A 14,682-nucleotide genomic window follows, 5' to 3' on the forward strand; every position below is an offset into this window, starting at 1 on the left:
ACAAAAACTAAGATTAAATGACCTGGGCATGGTGACCCATGCCTGTAATCCCAACATTTTGGGAGGCTGAGGTGGGTGGATCGCTTGACCCCAGGAGTTTGAGACCAACCTGAGTAACAGAGTGAGACCCTGTCTCTACAAAAAATACAAAAATTAGCCAAGTGTTGTTGCATGCACTTGTAGTCCCAGCTACTGAGGAGGCTGAGTTGGGAGAAATGCTTGAGTCTGGGAGGTTGAGGCTGCAATGAACTATGATTGCACTACTGCACTCCAGCGTGTGTAACAGACTGAGATCCTGTGAAAGAAAAGAAAAGAAGATGAGAGAAGGGAGAAAAGGGGAGGAGAGGGGAGGGAGAGAAGAGAGAAGAAGAGAAGAGAACGAAGAGAAGAGAGAGAAGAGAAGGGAAAGAAAAAGGAAAAAGGGAGAGAGAAGAAAGGAGAAAGGGGAAGAGAGAAAATAAACAACAATAACAACAACAAAAATGACAATCAAATCAAACAACACATAGATTTACTGAAGCATAAAGAAAGACCTGAGTCTATAGACCAACAGGTTGGAGCTCCAGATGACAGTGCTGAGAAAAAAAATCCCCATGGAATCACATGCTAAAGAATATGTGTTTGATTAGGAACTCCAGAGAAGGGGTAGAAGCCAATAATGAAATGGAAAGAGTAACAAGGGAAGAAAAAGGAAATTAATAACTGGAGTGATCAATAACCAGAGGGAAAAAACCCACAAGATAAACCAATAAATGTAAAATAAGCCAAAAGAAATAAAATCAACTACAGTAGATCAACTATTTAATGAAATGTGAACACATGAATTCCCATTGAAAGACAAAGGTCAGCTTGGGTTTAAAAATACAGTGATAACTGGGCAATATGGTGAGATCCCCATCTCTCCAAAAGAAAAAAAAATACAAAAAATTAGCTGGGTGTAATGGTGCATGCCTGTAGTCCCAGCTACTGTAGAGGCTGAGGTGGGGGGATCACCTCAAACTAGAAGGCCAATGCTGAAGTAAGCTGTGATGGTGCCACTGCACTCCAGCCAGGGCAACAGAACAAGACATTGTCTCAGTCAACACCATCACCAACAAAAAAACCCAGTGATGTATATATACAAGAAAAACACTTAAACAATGATAATGGTAGAAAATAAAAGAATGCCAAGAGATACCAGGAAAGCACAAAAGCTAAAGTAAAATCAAGAGCGGCCATAATAATAATAGAGGGGTGGAATTTAAGGTTAAGCACTGAAATGGGATAAAGAGGGACACCGTGTAATGATAGGCACAATTTGTAATGAGAGAACACTCAAAATCTGCATGCTCCCAACAGCATCATGGTAAATACAAAAAGCAAAATCTAGTAAAAGATGAGATTTATAGAGAAAATTACAGAGAACACTCAAAATCTGCATGCTCCCCACAGCATCATAGTAAATATAAAAAGCAAAAACTAGTAAAAGAAGAGATTTATAGAGAAAATTTGAGTGGAAGGCTAAATCTCTGTTAGAACTAGAGTAAAAGCCTCCTCCCTCAAAGGATACAAAAGAAGTGAAAGTTTGAATAACCAAAAACTTGATTTGGTATATATGGGACCTTATATCCCTTAAATAGAAAATATACATTTTTTCTATATCTATGAAAATCTGAGAAAAATCATTTGTTTGGCCACAAAGAAATTCATAATAAATTTTAAAAGTGGAGACTTTACACATTTGGAGAAAATGAATGCTTTCCTAGTAAAATATAAAGTGCCCCTAATGAACTAAACAATGAGTAGAAACTTAATTACCATTGATGAGAAAAAAATCTGCCACTGAAAAAAGCACCAGGTCCAGACGGTTTCATGAGAAGGAACTGTAGAAACCTTTAGAATTCACCTCTGTCAACATCTTCCTCCTCTGGGAAGCACTCCTGGATTTCCCTCTTGCTGACAAGATCCTGGGAGAGTGGCTTCTCCATCATGTCCCTGACACAGCTCCTTGAAGATGTACTGTATCATATCGTAACCATATGATATCATATCTGCATACAACATCCTAACTGGATTTGATGGCCATTCTGTCCTGGACAATAAGCTACCTGAGTGTAGGAATCACACTTTTTTATTGGTTCCTAGTGCCTGGTACAGCAGCTGACACTGGCTGACTAGGTGAATACGGTAAGTGAAAAAGCAGAATGCACAATCATCAGTACTCTGTGATGCCCCTATGGGAACTCCCCAAGACACACACATAGGAAGGAGAATAAATGAAAAGAAACCAAAATGCTAACAGTAATTAGATTGAGATTTCCCCCATTATCCAAATATTTGTGATGGAGTTAAACAATTTTTATAGGGGTGAATAGTAATTTATACAACCACCTGGGCCAAGGAGTAGAAAAGGAGGAGGAAGGCTCAGAGGATCTTCAGGCAGGCCCTTCTGCTACCTCGGCTTCCTTTCTCCAGCCAGGTGGTCCAGCCCCCAGGCAGACATGAAGGCCTTGACAGGGGCCTCTGCCCCACCACCTTCATGCCTCATAGGGGACCTCTAGCTAGGAGAAGGTGATGAAACAGGGTGGGCACCCATTGGGAGCCTAAGCTGGAGAGAAGGGTCCCGTGGGTCTTACCTGGCCCAGGCAGCAGCTCTGGAAATTCTATCAACACTAGATTCCTTCAAACAGAGCCTCCTAAATTTTAGCAAGAGCTCCTATGCCCTTCAGCCCCAGGGCCTTAGTCCTGTCAGCCCCATCTTCCCCTCAATATAAACCAACAGCCACTGTCCCCTCACTCTGTGGCCCAGATCCAGCTCTGAGTCTCCTTGGCATTCGGGCATGGAGCCCCAACTGCATTCCTGGTGATCAGCTACCCCTGGTCATGACCAAGGTCTTTCCTATGCCCCAGAGCCTGGCACTGACCATCCATCTAGGCTGGCATTCCAGACTAATGCCCACCCTCCCTCTACTGGACACAGTCAGCTCTAGGGAGGGCAGAGAAAATCCATCTAGAATGAGGGCAACTGCTGTGGCTGGGGAAAGATGCGACAGGGCAGATGAGCTTGTCCTGGTCCATCTCAGGCCCCTGCAGGCTGCAGGGAGCCAGGGACTAAGAGGTGAATAAGAGGTGTAGCCTTCAGGGAGATCCCCAGAGGACCATGGCACCTGAAAGGAAGGGAGGGGTGGATGGAGAGAGCTCTTGGTGGACAGGAATGTGAAGTGAAGATGGAGGGAGACCCAAGAACCTGCTCTCTCAGAGGTCAGACACTAGACAGGCAGCGGGGCTTCTGGGTCAGCCTGGGTCAGCAGGTGAGTCTGGGGAGGGAAAGGTTGGGCCAGGCGTAATCCAGCTGAACCACCCCAGGGAGGCTTCTCCAGCTTGGGGGTGGGGGAGTTGCTGTAGGAGGAAGTACAGGCAAGGGGACTCGCTGGAGTCCCCTCAACCTGGCTTCAGCTTCCTGCTGATACCAGCTTCCCTTTCCAAAGGCCCCCAGCTGGCCCTGGAGTAGAACAGATGGGTCTGTCCTGAAGCCAGTTTCTTTCTCTCAATCACAGCGACTTTGGGCTGCCCTTGGAGTTTGACCTAGGAAGTGGGTGCAGGGCCTGGATCCAGAGAGGAGGGGTCACCGGATGGGTTATAGGATGGGGGAAGGGGAGGTCCAGGTGGAAGTTCAGGAGGGAGGGGAGAGAGTGAGGAAACTGCTGCGGCCCTCTCCTGGTCCTTCATGGGTGAGGGCTCACTCACAGTTCCCACAAGAGGAGGAGGAACAAGGGCTCCCAGCTCCTTCCAGTCCGGGCTGCCAGCTCAGATGTGGGGCCTCCAGAGCTGCTTGTACAAGAAGTTGCAGCAGCCAGGCTCCACCATCCTGGGCTTTCCCCTATTGAGGTGGGAATGATGACTGCACCCTGAAATCCCCGAGTCAGGACCACAGCAGTGGGGAGGAGGCTCAGAGGCCCCTTTATTCCACAGGCTTTTGCCTGGCTTCCCTGGGATTCCTGAGTGGCCTCCTTTGAGGGAGGGGAAGAGTTGTCCCTGCTTACCTTCCCCTTGCCACCCTCTCTCTCCTTCAAGAGAGCTTGCTTTCTGCCCTCTCCTAGGCAGCCAGGGAACAGGAGACATCCCTCTCCTGGGACATCAAATTCTCCAACTACACCCTCAGCTGCAGATGGCAAGGTCACAATTTGGAATTCCTGTCTCCTTCCTTCCTTCCCATGCCCACAACAGGGCTGGGCACACAGAGGATGCTCAGAAGAATGAGCACGTGCTTGCCTTTGGCTTGCATTCTTCTTGCCGAGTCGAACAGCGTGGTCAACCCTGAAGGCCACCTGGCTGAAACTGAACCCGGTGGCCTGGGTGGGTTTTATGGGCAGGAGACCTGGAACTGTCCTGGACACAGCCATTTCCTGGCAGCGTGACCTTCGGCCAGTCACTAAACCTCTCTAAACATCTGTTTGTACTCAAGGCAAATGGAGGTGCCTATGTCTGCCTTCCAACTTGTTAGAAGCTTAACCCTGGGTTCAAGCCTTTGAGTAAGAGGCCACAGTACTCTTAGCCCCTTTGGGACTGTGTCTTATCATATTTTATGTCCCCTGTGTCCAACACAGTGACCAGTACATACGAAGTACTCAATATGTGAAATTAGAGTGCATGGTGAATGACAAGACTGCGCCATACATGGCAGGAGCTCCTCTCTTCTAGGGGTCTGTGGGCTTGCCCAGTAGCCTGCCCTAAGCCATGAGCCGATGCCCAACAGACAGGTGTCCCCACACACTCCCCAATTACCCTGTGTCACTGCCACCCTCACATCATTGCCCCCTCTGTTCTGCTCCACCTCTCCTTTCTTACGAGATCCCTTCTCAGCAATGATCTCCTGCCCATCCACCTAAACTTGGGGATATTTCCATCTATGACCCTACACCCCGTCTATCCACACCATCTCTCTCCCCTTCTGCCTGTTGTCTACACTCTCGATCCGCATCCTCACCTTCACTCCTGACCCACTGTCCTCTGCCTTCAGCAACACCCTTGACCAGCTGGCCTTCTGGTGGCCACATTGGATAGGTGTACTATGGCCTTTATCTAACTTGACCTTTCTGTAGCCCCCTTCTTCTGGACACTTCTTGCCCTTTGGGCCAGCACTCTTGTGCTTCTCCTCCTTGATCTGTGCCTGCTGCTTCCTCTCAGGCTTCTCTTTTCCTCCCTTTGTCTGGCATCTACCTTCAGGCAGACCCGGTGTTTCCTCCATCCTACTCTTCCTCAAGTCATCTCCCCTCAGTAAATAGCACCACTGTCTGCCCATGAGTGCAAACTGGGAAGCTAGAACTTGGTCTGATTTCCCATAGATGCCCCTTCACCACCAGACCCTGCCTACTCTACTTCTCAAAACCTCCAGTCATTGCCACGTGCCCATGGTACCACCAAGGACCTTAGCCGTTCTTGCAGCCCTGGCCATGGGGAAATTTTTTTCTCAATCCCACTCCCTTCTCTGCTAAAAGCCTTACAATGGCCAGAGGATGGCATGCACATTCCTGGCAAGGGCCCATGAGACCATGCCCAGATGGGCACTAGCCACTTGCAACTCCCTACTCCACTCTTGAACCCGACCCACATGTCCTCTCCTGCTGGCCTCCCATCTAAGAGGGTGAGACCCCCAGGACCATGGCTGTGTCTTAGTTCTCTCTAGATGTAAAAGCTCACCCGGGTCTTGGCAGGTGTTCAATTAGTTCATGCCTAATGATTAGGTGAATGGACCTGGAGGATCATGCTGGGGAAAGGGGATAGAGAGGGCCAGCTTTTCCTGAACCCTCTGAGGAGATAACAGGCAGGCTCACCTTTCAGGCTATTCCTTCCCAAAATGCTGCTGGAAAATATAAGATCAGGGGTGGAGGTCCAACTAACTCCCGACACTGGACTTTCTTGGGGATGGAGTGTCAGAGAGGCCCACAGCTGACTCCTGAATAAAACACAGTCACAGGGACTGGGTATTATTGTACTCATCACATAGTCGGGGTGAGGGTGTGGGAAACAGGACCAGAGATGCTGAATGACTTGTGGAAGTCACATAGTAAATTAGGGACACAATTGGGCTCAGGGAGCAGCCTCTTTGGCCAATGTCCTAGTTCCTTCCTGCAAAAGTCCCTGGCCCCATCACCTGCACCCCTCCCGCACAGGCCACTGCAACCATGAACCTGCTGGGAGACAGAGGAAAGATGGGCAGAGGCACTATCCAACAGGCACCCTGGTACTGGGATGATGTCTTCTCAGAAGATGCTGGGACCTGGGATGCCGCGTTCATCTTAGGGCCTGGGCCCTGGGATGTTGGCCCTTGGGCAGACCTGCAGAGCACTGGCTTATAGGTAAAGGGCTGCCACTCCTCCACCCTCCTCAACACACACCCTGTGCACTCTGTCTGAGCCAGACCCTGGGCCAGAAATGAGGTTCAAAGGGCATGGCCATTTCCCAACCTCCAGGGACACCTTTCAGAGGGGCAGACACTCCCACCATCACCAGGACAGAGAATGTGGAGAGGCCTGGAAGTCTGCCACCACGAGCCAGTGCAGGAAACAGAGGGGTGCCAGGACAAGAGCACTGGCATCCAGCCACCCATCCCAGAGATGCTGCCTGGCCGACTGGCAGGGGCTCGAGACAGGGACCCGCTTAGTCCCCATGCCCTCCTGCCAGTTGCTGTTTTCCAGCCTGGTCACAAGGTGACGGGCTGCCTCTGCAGGAGCCTGAGTGAAGGTGGCACAGACCTGGAGGGAAGCAGACCAAGGCCTACCCAGAGAGTCTGGGTAGACCACCTGCTGCTGCCAAGCACGTCCAAGTCTCCCCTTGCATAAGGCTCACAGCAACCCTAATTGTGTATTGTGCTTACATATAGGGATGTTGGGCCTGGAGGAATTAAGTGGCTGTCAGCAGCTGGCAGGTGACCCAGTGGAGTCAAATTCACGTTTTCCTAGTCTCAAAACCTGAACTCTGCATTATAATGAGAAGGGTGGATGGAAGACCTATTAGCAGGCTCAGGGGAACGGTGCCTCCTTCCTCTGGGCATCCAGGACTCAGGCCTGGCACACGGCAGGAATCAATGTTCATTGTAATGACATCAACTACAAAGAAAGAAATCAAAGGCACCCAAGGTTCAGAGGTAATCTGTCCACCCCACTCCCTTTGGGCGAAAGAACAAGCCAAGACCCTGAGAAAGGAAGTGAAAGCCAGGAAAATAGGAGGCCAGTGCAGAGGCCACATTCCACCCGGCATCCATCCATCCCAATCTCAAGTGGAATGAAAGCCCAAATCGGGAGCTGACCAGAATGACCCAAGTTTGCACTCCAGCTGTTCCCTGCACGTTGGAGTGCTCCCAACTGGGCACCGGGCTATGTGTGGACTGCCTTTGTAATGAAGGGAATGCGAGGATGGACATGGAAGCACCTTCTGTGTCATCTGTCTGCATCTTTTTTGCAGGTGAAGGTGCAGGACCCCATCCACACCTCACCAGATTGTATCCTCTCCCCTACCTGACCTTATTGCTGCTCACACTCTCCATCCCTAAATGTAATCCCGATACAAGGGAGGAGTGTCCCCCTCACGATGGGAAGCACCTGCTTGGCTGGAAACCCAATCCGAGGTAAATTCAAGGAGCTCTGTGAACAGGACTGCTAGGGTCTGGCTCTGGGTTGGCCACAGGATAATGAAGCACTGGGAGTTGTCTGTTCTTGGGTGTAGTTTGGTCCTTTTCTTTCTAGAAGGTTGGCTCCTTTGCAGGGGGAGGTGACTTAAACCCCGGCGGATCTCAGCCAGCCTCCCAATTCATCGCGGATTCAGGAACCACGGAAACACAAAGGACATGGGGTCCCACAGCCCACACAAAGCCACACAGATAGGCTACCAAAAGGTGGGGGAAAAAAATCTGTAGTGCGTTAGCCACATTCATTTAAGCCGACTCCACTTACAGGCGCGCACACACACAGGCACACACACACGCACACACATACACAAAGTCACACACACACGCAGACATCCAACACTTGCAACACTCCCTCAGAAACACACAGCCCGGCAGCTTCTGAGGCTGGGTGGTTCTGAAGGAAGCCCCACGTGGGAGACAGCAACCCCGTGGAAAACAGGGGGCTATACCTAGAAATCAAAGTGGGGCAAGTTTCAAAAAGACTCACCCTTACAACGACTAGGCAGGCCGGAGGCATCCTGCAGATCCTTTAGGATCCTTAGAGATTTCGTGGTTTAGTCCTGGGGCTCTGCCTTACGTTTCTTCAGGCTCGTTCACATCTGCCCTCTCCTAGGATCGTCGGACTATCCTGTGGATCCCACGGAGAAGACAGGCGAGAGTCCACCGCCTTCGCACCTCCACGGTGGTCTCCTTCCCAGCTAAGTCGCACAGATTTGTCGTTAGGCAACAGTGGCATTCATCGTGATGCTAGCCAGAGCTCACAGCTCAGGCCTGGTGCCCTGAAACTAGCGCATGCGCATTAGCGAGGCAGGCCGGAGCACCGGACTGTCAGAGCTGTCAGCCTGCCCAAGCAGAAGAAAATGGTACAGGCAGAGCCGGCCTGGTATCGGGAAAAAGGCTGCTTGACATAACCCACTGCGGGACCCTAAAAGTCTTGACCTTAGGGACCCATCGGGTCGTCTCCGTTGTCGGGTCCCGCTGGACGAGGAGGCGTTTCAAGAGTGTGAGTTGGTCGCTGGAAACTGCTCTTCTGACACCCTTCCTGAAAGAGGCTGTTTGCAGGAATCAGGTCCCATGGGGATTGGAATATAGTCTGGTGAGTTGTTGAGGGGTCTTTGGGTGATGGAATCTAAACTGAGACCCCAGAGGCAGGTGTCAGCAAAAGATGGCCGGGCCCTTGGCCTCACTGCGTTACTTCATCCCGGGCCTCACAGAGGATCTCTACGAAAGGCAGAAACCATGACAAATGCAAGTCCAAGGTGGAGCAGTGTTCTCACACCTCGAACTGGCCTCTCATGGCTGCAGATGAGGTTGAGACATTGTCTCAGAAGTTGTCTGTGGTGATTGAAAGCCTGAAAAGGGTGCCCAGCAGTGCTGTTGACGGGCACTGTTGACCCTCCATGAAAGCCAACAAAAATCAAGGCTCGCCTGAGAGAGCGAGCTGACTTGTGCTGGAGTCCAAGCAATGTTCAAAGATTCCTGTCAGAAAACCCAAAACGCTCCTGCAAAGTGCAAACAACCTCAGCCCCAAAAGGAGACCACGACCCACAACCTGGAGGGCAGCCTGCCTACCTGAAGTCCCTTTTGCTGCCTGAAATCCCTGGCAGCCAAAAGATTTATGGCGAGAGGCAGTCCCATCTAGCAACAGCCCAATGAAAGAACCTCTCCACAATGAGAAAGGACCTGCCGATGAAATGAAACAGAGCCTAGATTATCAGGCAAAAGCCAGCCATGGCTGCCTGCTACTCATCCTATAGTAATCATGCAGCCCTTCAATAGAAGTGGGAGAACGAGAATTTCCTTGTTGGCAAATGTAATGGGAATTTATGGTTGTAAAAGTATAACAGCTGCCAGTCATTAAAACGTGACAGCGTTTAGAAGAAAACACTCATGTAATGGATTCCCATGAGGATCGTCCTCTGTGAAGTGGGAAACATTTAGTGTGTAAGACGTTGAGCCAGCCCCAGGAAACCCTAGGCCGACAAGGAACACGGAAGTCAGCAAAAGAAGAGGCAAGTGCGGTGGCCACATCCCACCCAGCATCAACCCATCACACTTCCATTTGGCTCTAGGTATGAAAGCCCCCAAATCGGGAGTTTGCCAGGATGGCCTCAGTTTGCACTCCAAATGTTCCCTGCACCTTGGAATACTCCTACCTGAACACCAGGCCATGGGTGTACTGTTTGTGCAATTAAGGTATTGAGGGGATGCAGTTGGAAGCACCTTCATCTGTCTTCACCTTTCTTTGCAGGTAAAGGTGTGGGACCTCATCCACCCCACAACAGATTGTGTTCTCTCCCCTATCTGACCATATTGCTGCTCACACTCTCTGTCCCTGAATGAAATCTGAAGATGATGGAGAAGTGCCCCCTCACGACGGGAAGTACCTGCTAGGCTGGGAACCGAATTTGATGTAAATTCAAGGGGCCCCGCGGACAGAACTGCTAGTGTCTTTCCCTGACTTGGAAGCAAGACAGTAAAACACTGGGAGATGTCCTTTCTTGGGTGTGGTGTGTTCCTGTTCTTTCTAGAAACACGGCTTTTTTTTTTTTTTTTTTGCAGTGGAGGTGATTTTGACCCAGGCCGGTCTCAGCCAGACTCCCAATTCACTGCGGATTCATGATCCACAGAAAGATAAAGAACACCGAGCCGCGCAGACCAAGCAGAGCCACACAGACAGGACAACAAAAAGTTGGGAGACTTAAAAAAAAGAAGCGCTGCAGTGCATTAGCCACATTCCTTTAAGTCGACTACACTTACAGGCACACACACACACACACACACACACACACAGCCACACACACACGCAGACTTCCAACACTCATAACACCCCCACAGAACACACAGACCGGTAGCTTCTGAGGCTGCATGTTTCTGAAGGAAGCCCCACCTAAGACAGAGCAACCCTGAGGAACACAGGTGGGCTGTATCTAAAAATCACAGTGGGGAAAGTTTCAAAAAGACTCACCCCTACAACGACTAGACAGGCCTGAGACATCCTGCAGATCCTTTTGGATCCTTAGGGATTTCGCGGTTTATTCCTGGGGCTCTGCTTGACGTTTCTTCAGGCTGGCTCACGTCTACCCTCTCCTAGGATCATGGGACTATCCCGTGGATCCCATAGAGAAGATAGGCGAGAGTCCACCCCCTAGGCACCCTCCACAAAGGTCTCTGTCTCCGCCAAGCTGCAGGGATTTGTCGCTAGGTGACGGTGGCATTCATTGCGACGCTAGCCAGAATTTACAGCTCAGGTCTGGGGCCCTGAGACTAGCGCATGCGCATTAGCGAGGCAGTCTCAGGCGCCCAGATGTCAGAGCTGTCAGCCTGCTTAAGCGGAGGAAAATGGTACAGGCAGAGCTGGCCTGGTATCAGGAAAAAGGCTGCCTATGATAACCCACTGCAGGACCCTACAAGTCTCGACCTTAGGGACCCCTCGGGCCGTCTCCGTGGTCGGGTCCCACGGGAGAAGGAGGCATTTCGAGAGTGTGAGTTGGTCTCTGGAAACTGCTTTTCTGACTCCCTTCCCGAAAGAGGCTGCGTTCAGGAATCGGGTCCCATGGGGATTGGAATATAGTCTGGTGAGCTGTTGAGGGGTCTTTGGGTGATGAACTCATACCTGAGACCCCAGAGGCGGGTGTCAGCGAAAGATGGCCGGGCCTTTGATCTCATTGCCTCCCTTCATCCTGGGCCTCGCAGGGGCTCTCTGGGAAAGGCAGGAACTATGGCAAAGGCAAGTCCAAGGTGTAGCAGTGTTCTCACACCTTGAACTGGCCTCTCACAGGTGCAGAGGAGGTTGAGACATTGTCTCAGAGGCCGTCTGTGGCGATTGCAAGCAGGAAAAGGGTGTCCAGCAGTGCTGTTGAGGGGCACTGTTGATCCCCCATTAAAACAAAGGAAAATCAAGGTTCGCATGAGAGAACCAGCTGACTTGTGCTGGAGTCCAAGCAACATTCAAGGATTCCTGTCAGAGGACCCAAAAGTCTCCTGCAAAGTGCAAACAACCTCAGGCACCACAACGAGATCATAATACACAACCTGGAGCACAGCCTGCCTACTCGAAGTCCCTTTGATCCCTGAAATCCCCAGCAGCCAATAGAACTGTGGCGAGAGGCAGTCCCACCCAGCAACAGCCCAATGAAACAGCCTCTCCGCTATGAGAAAGGAAGTGCAGGTGAAATGAAACAGAGCCTAGATTACCAGGCAAAAGCCAGCCACGGCTGCCTGCTTTCCATCCTATAGGAATCATGCAGCCCTCCAATAGGAGTAGGAGAACAAGAGTTTCCTTTTTGGAGGATATGGTGACAATGCTTTGTGATGTGTGGATTTATTATATAGAGTTAAACCTTTGTTTTGATTCGGAAGGTTGGATACGCTCTTTTGAAATGTCCCCTCATTTGGAATGTCCCCTCATAGATTTGTACAATCTTTTGAAATGTCCCCTCATTTGAAATGTCCCCTCATAATTTTGTACTATCTATGAGGGAACATTTCAAAATTTTTTGAGGCATATAGTGAAAAACTGAATATCCTGGGATAAAAACTACAAAGAAGCTATGTATGAAAATGCTTTCTGATGTCTGATCTCATCTCAGAGTTAAACCTTTCCTGAGATTCAGCAGGTCAGAAACACTTTCTTTCTAGAATCTATGAAGGGACATTTTTGAGAAAATTGAGGCCTATAGTAAAAAACTGATTATCTTGTGATAAAAACTAGAAACAAGACTTCAGTGAAATGATTTGTGACTTCTTGATTCATCTTATGAAGCTAAATCTTTGTTTTGATTCAGCAGTTTTAAAGACTTTTTTTGTAGAATCTGTGAAGGGACATTTGGCGGCCCTTTGATACCCATTGAGAAAAACAGAATATCCCCTGATAAAAACTTCATGCAAGCTATCTGTCAAAAGGCTTTAGAATGTGTGCATTTATCTCACAGAGTTAATCTTTGTCTTGATTCAGCAGGTTGGAAGCACGTTTTTTGCAGAACCTAAGAAGAGACATTTCAAAGCACATTGAGGCCTATAGTGAAAAACCGAAAATCCCGTGATAAAAACTACAAACAAGCTATCTGTGAAAATGCTTTCTGACGTGTGAAATTATGTCACACACTTAAAGATTTGTTTTAATTCAGTAGTTTGGAAACACTCTTTTTGTAGGATCTACGAGGGGACATTTCAGAGCCCATGCAGTCCTATAGTGAAATAACGAATATCCCATGGTAAAAACTAGAAACAAGCTATCTGTGAAAATGCTTTAGGATTTGTGGGCTCATCTCAAAGAGTTAAACCTTTGTTTTGATTCAGCAGGTTGGAAACACTCCTTTTGTAGAATCTACGAATAAACTTTGTGGAACCCATTGAGGCATATAGTGAAAAACAAAATATTCTGCGATAAAAACTAAAAGCTTGCTATCTGTGAATATGCTTTGTGACGTTTGGATTCATCTTACAAAGGTAAAACTTTCTTTTGATTGAATAAGTTAAAAACACTCATTTTGTAGAATCTGCAAAGGAAAGTTTCAGAGCCCATTGAAGCCTATACTAAAAAACCAAATATTTCACGATATAAAGTAGAAACAAGCAATCAGTGAAAACACTTTGCTGTGTGTGAATTCATCTCACAGAGTTAAACTTTTTTTTTTTTTTTTTAGTAGGTTGGAAAAACTCTTTCTGTAGAATCTGCGAAGGGACATTTTAAAGCCCATTGAGGCGTATAGTGAAAAACTGTATATCCTGTGATAGAAATTAGAAACAAGCTATCAGTGAAAATGTTTTGCAACGTGTGGATCTATCTCACAGAGTTAAACCTTTGTTTTGTTTCAACAGGTTGCAAACACTTTAATTGTGGAAACTATGAAGAGGCTTTTCGTAGCTCATTAAGGCCTATAGTGAAAAATTGATTATCCCACGATAAAAACTAGAAACCCTATTTGTAAAAATGCTTTGCAATGTGTAGATTCATCTCACAGAGTGAAACTTTTGTTTTCACTCAGCAGGTTGGAAACTCGTTTTTCGTAGAATTTCAGAAAAGTTATTTGGAAGCCCATTGAGGCCTATAGTGAAAAACTGAATATTTGCAATAAAAAACTAAAAGGAAGCTTTTTGTGAAAATGCTTTGTGATCTGTGGATTCATCTCACAGTGTTAAACCTTTCTTCTGATTCAGCAGATTGTTAACACTTTTTTTTGTAGAATCTAGGAAAACACGTTTCGGAGCCCATTGAGGCCTATAGTGAAAAACAGAATATCTCGTGATAAAAACTAGAAGCAAGTGATCTGTGAGAAAACTTTGTGATATTTGGATTTATCTGACAGAGTTAAACCTTTGCTGTGATTCTGCAAGTTGGATACACTCTTTTTGTACAGTCTACGAAGGTACATAGACCCATTGAGAAGTATAGTGAAAAAACAAACGTTCATCAACAAAAACTAAAAAGAAACTATGTCTGAAAATGCTTTGCAATGTGTGATTTCATCTCACAGAGCTAAACCTCTCTTTTATTCAGCAGATTGTGAACACTTGTTCTATAGAATATACAAAGGGACATTTCACACCCATTGATGCCTATAGTAATAAACCAAATATTTTGTGATAGAAACAATAAAAAATCTATCTCTGAATATGCTTTGCCATGTGTGGATTCATCTCACAGAGTTAAACCTTTGTTATTATTCAGCAGGTTGGAAACAATTTTTTTGGAGAATCTAAGAAGGGACATTTTGGAGGTCATTGAGACCTGTAGTGAAAAACCGAATATCCCGTGGTAAAAACTAGAAACAAGCCATCTGTGAAAATGTTTTACATTGTGTGGATTCATCTCGCAGAGTTAAACCTTTTTTCTGATTCAGCAGATTGAAAACTTTCCTTTTGTAGATTCAACAAAGAAACATTTCAGAGCCCATTGACAAACCGAACATCACACAATAAAAACTAAAAACAAGCTATCTGTGAAAATACCTTGCAATGTGTGGATTTATCTCACAGAATTACACCTTTGTTTTGATTCAGCTCTTTGGATA

At 47.7% G+C, this 14,682-nt stretch overlaps 1 protein-coding gene across 2 annotated transcripts in view; it reads right to left on the reverse strand.

Annotated features, from left to right (window-relative positions):
- The window catches only part of LOC134738691 (protein FAM27L-like), a 36,577-nt gene extending 25,724 nt beyond the window's left edge, over nt 1–10,853 (reverse strand). Inside the window, exon 1 of one of the 2 annotated variants that reach the window (XM_063655999.1) lies at nt 10,635–10,853. The gene's annotated coding sequence lies outside the window, so the exon portion shown is untranslated. Of the gene's footprint in view, nt 1–8,153; nt 8,370–10,634 lie in introns of those variants that run through there. The other variant, XM_063655998.1, reaches the window with a different exon arrangement.
- Nucleotides 10,854–14,682: the final 3,829 nt, after the last annotated feature.

The sequence above is a fragment of the Pongo pygmaeus genome, chromosome 19 (assembly GCF_028885625.2).
Source record: "Pongo pygmaeus isolate AG05252 chromosome 19, NHGRI_mPonPyg2-v2.0_pri, whole genome shotgun sequence".
Taxonomy (NCBI): Eukaryota; Metazoa; Chordata; class Mammalia; order Primates; family Hominidae; genus Pongo; species Pongo pygmaeus.